Source organism: Stegostoma tigrinum, chromosome 38 (assembly GCF_030684315.1).
Source record: "Stegostoma tigrinum isolate sSteTig4 chromosome 38, sSteTig4.hap1, whole genome shotgun sequence".
NCBI lineage: Eukaryota > Metazoa > Chordata > Chondrichthyes > Orectolobiformes > Stegostomatidae > Stegostoma > Stegostoma tigrinum.
This window is the reverse complement of record NC_081391.1, coordinates 21,954,937-21,960,936: the sequence shown is the minus strand read 5'-3', so window position 1 is coordinate 21,960,936 and position 6,000 is coordinate 21,954,937. Positions and strand designations below refer to the sequence as shown.

At 44.3% G+C, this 6,000-nt stretch overlaps 1 long non-coding RNA gene across 1 annotated transcript in view; it reads left to right on the top strand.

Moving 5' to 3' along the window:
* Nucleotides 1-203: 203 nt before the first annotated feature.
* Nucleotides 204-6,000, top strand: part of LOC125447319 (uncharacterized) — a 47,245-nt gene continuing 41,448 nt past the window's right edge. The window contains exon 1 of the long non-coding RNA XR_007246536.1: nt 204-261. This is a non-coding gene — a long non-coding RNA (uncharacterized LOC125447319). The remainder of the gene's footprint in view (nt 262-6,000) is intronic.

Here is a 6,000-nt window from a genome sequence, read left to right as displayed (position 1 = left end):
CAGGACACAAAGGGACCCTGAAATATTTGCCCCATGTTTTGCATCTGTTGTTTCTTTCCTCTCTCTCGGTGATTCACTGCCCCGTTTTTGATCTATGAGTGGGGTTGTTGCTAAATTAGTCATACCATACAACTGTCCCATGTTGATTGGTCAACTTGGTGCGAGGTGTAAAATCCACTGCAGTCACATGATGCTACTGAGAACTTGCAATTGGTCAAGGACGTATTGTTACATTGATCAACTGGATACGTCTTATTCACGGTAATTTCATCTCTCTCCGTTAGCTTGTAGAAACTTTGTGAACACATTTTATGGCAAGATCAAAGCTTTGGGCTATTTGTTAAGGCTCTCAATCGAAGCACTTGTTAAAAATAATTTCCTGGCCTTCACTGGCTGCTTTAACTGAGGCCCTACCAGATTTATACGGTGCTTCAGCTTTATTTTTCTTTCCGTACGGCTGTGTTCGAGGCTTTGAAACACCAGATCCAGTCACCATTTATCTGCAGGGAAATAGACCTTGGTGACAGCAGTGATGTAGTGCGGGAGTGCAGCAAGACTGCAGCGGCAAGCCACTGCTGCTGCCTCATTGAAATGCTGCTCAGAGACCAATATCATTACAGCATCATTACTCACTCTGCCGGGGAATGTGGCTGTGAACTTGAAAGCTGCGTTTGTAGTACATAACCGAGGGCCAGGCAGCTAAGGCAGAGATGCCAGTCTGTTCTTATCTTTCCTGGCCTCACTGTCGCAATACAGCATGCCACCATTTCAACCCCCACACCCTAGAAAGTTCATCGCTGTCCCTTCACTTGGAAACCTTGCTTCAAATTCTTGACAATGACTTGCCATTTTCTTCTCTTTCGCTTCATCTCACTCTTCCCTTCAACTTTCCCCTTTCCTTTTCGTTTCTTCGCTTCCTGCCCTCTTTCTTCTTCCTCACTCTTTTTTAATTCCAGCTCTCTTTTTATCCCCTCCCTCATCCCAGTCTTTCTACCCTATATTTTTTTATTTTATTTCTTTAGTTCTTCCCTTCTCTTTCTCTTCCATCTTAGAGGGTCAGTGCTGAGGGAGCGCTGTACTGTCAGAGAGTCAGTGCTGAGGGAGTGCCGCACTGTCGGAGGGTCAGTGCCGAGGGAGTGGGCACTGCCTGAGGGTCAGTGCTGAGGGAGTGCCGCACTGTTGGGCAATCAGAACTGAAGGAGTGCCACACTGTTGGAGGGTCAGTACTGAGGGAGCTCTGTACTGTCAGTCAGTCCTGAGGGAGTGCCGCACTGTCGGAGGGTCAGTACTGAGGGAGTGCCGCACTGTCGGAGGGTCAGTGCTGAGGGGGTGCCGCACTGTCGGAGGGTCAGTGCTGAGGGGGTGCCGCACTGTCGGAGGGTCAGTGCTGAGGGGGTGCCGCACTATCGGAGGGTCAGTACTGAGTGAGTACTGCATTGTTGGATTGTCAGGACTGAGGTAATGCTACACAGTTGAAGGGTCAGCACTGAGGGAGTGCTGCACTATTGAAGGGTCAGTACTGAGGGAGTGCCGCATTGTCGTAGGGTCAGTACTGAGGGAGAATTGCGCTGTTGGAGGGTCAGTACTGATGGAGTGCCCCACTGTTGGAGGGTCAGTACTGAGGGAACACTGCGCTGTCAGAGGGTCAGTGCTGAGGGGGTGTCGCACTGTCGGAGGGTCAGTATTTAGGGAGTGCCACACTGTCGGAGGGTCAGTATTGAGGGGATTCTGCACTGTTTGAGGATCATTACTGAGGTAATGCTACACAGTTGAAGGGTCAATGCTGAGGGATGGCTGCCCTTTTGAACATCTTTCCAGAGTGAGTATTGCAATGTCGGAGGATCAGCACTGAAGAGGGCTGCACTGTTGGAGATCCTGCCTTTCTGAAGAGACATTAAACTGAGGCCCTGCATCTTCTCTCAGGTGGATGTAAAAGATCTCATGGCCATTGTTTTGTTGAAGCTTAGGGGAGTCTTCCCCAATAACTTGTTTCAAATATTTATCCCTCAACCAATATCACAAAATCAGATTAATGTTTGCCGTATGCAAATTGGCTGCAATGTTACTGTATTACCACCATGAATAAACATCATACATTCTCATTGACTGTCAAGCACTTTGGGATGTTCTAAGGCTGTGAAAGGCACTACACAAATGCAACTATTTGTTCCCTCTCTCCGTCTCCTTCCCTTTCTTGTTTTGGTTCAAGAGACAGCAGGACAGTTCATTAAAAACAGATTAAAAAAATGACACTCCCGTTCATTTGTGTTTCTTTATATAGTGGAGAAGAATGGCTGTTGAAAGAAATTTATTATTTAACAGGGTTTAATGAGCACTCATTCAGTGAAAATGATAAAAAGCTCCTATTAATATCAGTCCAGGGCTGCAATGTGGCCAAATGGAACACCCAAAGACCCTCAAAACAGGCAGGCAAATTAATGAATAAAGCAGATCACAAGTGAAGATTTTGGGAAGACAGCAGTGAAGAAATGAAAGTAATAAACCCTCAAATGACCCATTTGAGAATCTGTTGATGGGGGAGGATTGTCAAGTAAATTTTATCTTCACCTTTCTATGAATATTTTCTGCAGAAACAGCATGCTGTTAATAACTTCCCACCATTTGAAATTCACTCAAAGAAAACAAAGAACTGTAGATGCTGGAGATCAGAAACAATACCAGACATTACTGGGGAAACTCAGCAGGACTGGTAGCATGTGTGGAAAGAGGAACAAGAGTTAATGTTTTGAGACTTGCAATATTAACTTCACATTCTCTCTACAGATGCCAGTGGGCAAGCTGTGTGGCTCTAGCAATCTTCTGTTTTTGGTTTGAAATACACTAATGACACGCTGGTGAACTTTCATTGTGTTTGTTAGAGACTGGTCAGAGAGGATGTGTGATGGCACACAAGAAAGAGAAGACTGAGGACCCCATAATTCGAGCACAGCTAGAGCCCAGAGCTTTGAAATAACACAGTAGGATTTTGATTGAGCAAGTCTTTGTGGTTTATTTTTTAGTTTGAGAGTTAGGAAGAATGTGTTAGAAAGAATAAAGCACTTGTGTTTCTATAGCAGCCTTCACACATCAAGATCAGAAGCACTATATAACCAATAATGTAACTTTTTAAACACACACTCACCATTGTCATAGAGTCATACAGCATGAAAATAGACCCTTTGGTCCAACCAGAATATGCCCAACATAATCCCAAACTAAACTAATCCCACCTGTCTGCACTTGGCCCATGATCCCTTAAACCTTTCTCAATCATATACTTACCCAAATGTTTTTTTAAATGTTGTAATTGTACCCATATCCACTACTTCTTCAGGAAGTTCATTCCACATGTGAACCACCCCCTGTATAAAAAATTTGCCCCTACGTTTTTTTTAAGTCTCCCTCACCTTAAAAACGTGCCCGCTAATTTTGAAATTCCCCACCCTTTGGAAAAGACAACTACCACTATCTCTATCTATACCTCTCATTATTTTATTTACTTCAAGCCACCTCTCAACATCCTACACTGCAGTGAAAAAAAATCCCAGCCTTTCTTAATAGCTCAAACCTAAGAGTTCCTGCCAATTTGGCACAGCAGGTTCCCACAAAAAGTTATATGATAATAACCAGATCATTTTTATTTCTTCTCAGTGATGTTGTTTGAGGGATTAATCTTGACCAGCTACTCAAGGAGAGACCCTCTGATCTTCTTTGAAGTAGTACACATGAGCCCCTTGTACCATACCCTTTGAAAGCCCAGATGGAGTTGGTCTCAGAGGTACGAGTACTAAGTCATCTGAGCAGTTCTACAGCATGTTGTCAGGAAATGTCTCGAAGCAATGCATGTACAATGAAGAACTTTGAAAGGATGACTCTTGACATCCAGCCCAGCATTTTGAGCAAGGCCATATCCCTTTGATGAAATATCATTAGATCCCTTAGGGCACAGAACGCAGCAAAGGGCCATTCAATCAACCAACTGAGCCTGCTCCCAGCTACTGAAATCTAAATCTATAATTTTAATTTTCCACTGCCTTTTCCTTTTATCACTCCCTTTGTCTAGCCTCAGGATTACGCAGCTCGCTTGATTGGCACCACAACCACAAACATCTGCTCCCTCCACCAGCGAAGCTCAGTAGTAGATCTACAAGGTACATTGTAGAGACTCACTAAGGCTCCAAACTCATGAACACTACCATCTAGAAGGACAAGCACAGCAGATACATTGGAACAATACCACCTGCAAACTCCCCTTACATTGGCCTCACCATCCTGACTTGGAAATATATCGCCGTTCCTTTAGGGTTGCTGGGTCACAATCCTGGAATTCTCTCCCTGGGGGCATTGTGGCCAACTTACAGCAGGTGGGCTGCAGCGGTTCAGGAAGGCAGATCACCATCACCTTCTCAAGGGGCAACTAGGAATGGGCAATAAATGCTGGCACAGCCAACGATGCCCACCTTCTGTGAGTGGAGAATAGAATAGTGTTTGTAACCACAATCTGGTGGCAATGTGGAGCTGAGTAGGTGGAGAGGTAGAGAATAAAAGGGGAGGTGATGGCCTAGTGGTATTATTGCTGGGCTTTTATCCAAAAACCCAGATAATAGTCTGGGGACACGGGTTTGAATCCCATCATGGCAGGTGGTGGAATTTCAGTTCAATTTAAATTAATAGAATTAAGAGTCTAATGATGATTGTGAACCCATTGTCAATTGTCGGGAAAATCCCACCTGGTTCACTGATGACCTTCAGAAAAGGAAACTGCCATCATTCTCTGGTCTGGCCTACATGTGACTCCAGACCCACAGCATTTAGGAATGGGCAATAAATGCTGGGCCTAGCTAGTGACACTCTCATCCCCTGAATGAATAAAACAAAAATCTTAAATTTGAACCTCATACTCCCTCCTCACCTCAAACGCGTAAGCATTTAAAGCAAGTGTCCAAATAACCCTTTCAAATCCTGTCTCAAGCTGTTAGAGAGACAGGGATAAATCCTGATGCTCCTGTGGCAAATATTGTCTGAAATAACTGATACGACCTTTACACGACATCTTTTTCTGCTCTGTAGATCATCTCACCAGTGCTCTGCACTGAATGAATTATTACATAATCTTCAGTTGCTATTGTTTTGTATGCAAACATGTTGGCATGGAGATATGACCCAAGACATTTATTCTGGTTATGTTTGAAACTAAATAAAGAACGTGCATCTTTCATGTCCCAAGATGCTTTCCAGCCAATTACAAACTTCATACTATGTAGTTGCTGTTGAGATGCAAGGCAGCATTTTATAGGAAGATCCCCCAAACAGCAATGAGATAATGACTTGGCAATCAGTTTTAATAATACTGGGTGAAGGATGAGTATTGGTCCAGAACATCAGGGAGACACCTCTGTGGGGTGATTTAGATTTACCAATCAACTCAAATTCTTGTGTGTGCCGCCATCCATACTTTCTACATCTGTGGGTTCTTTAGGGATTTAATGTGGTCCAGAGTGGATATTTTCCTCATCAACCTGTTCTGAGATGTTATTAGTCACCCCTGGAGCATGTTGGTATTCGAACCCAGTCCTCCCAATTCAGAGTTAGGGAAACCGCTAATGTGCCACATGAGCTTTACTGTGTCCAATTTTGGGCCTCATGCCTCAGGAAGGACATACTGGCGCTGGAGCATGTCTAGCGGAGATTCACACGGATGATCCCTGGAATGGTAGGTTCAACGTATGATGAATGGCTAAGGATCCTGGGATTGTATTCATTAGAAGGTTGAGGAGAGATCTAATAGAAACTTACAAGATAATGCATGGCTTAGAAAGGGTGGACGCTGGGAAGTTGTTCCCGTTCGGCGGGGAGACTAGGACCTGTTGGCACAGCCTTAGAATTAGAGGGGGTAAATTTAGAATGGAAATGAGGATACATTTCTTTAGCCAGAGTGTGGTGGGCCTGTGAAATTCATTGCCACGGAGCGCAGTGGAGGCCAGGACGTTAAATGTCTTC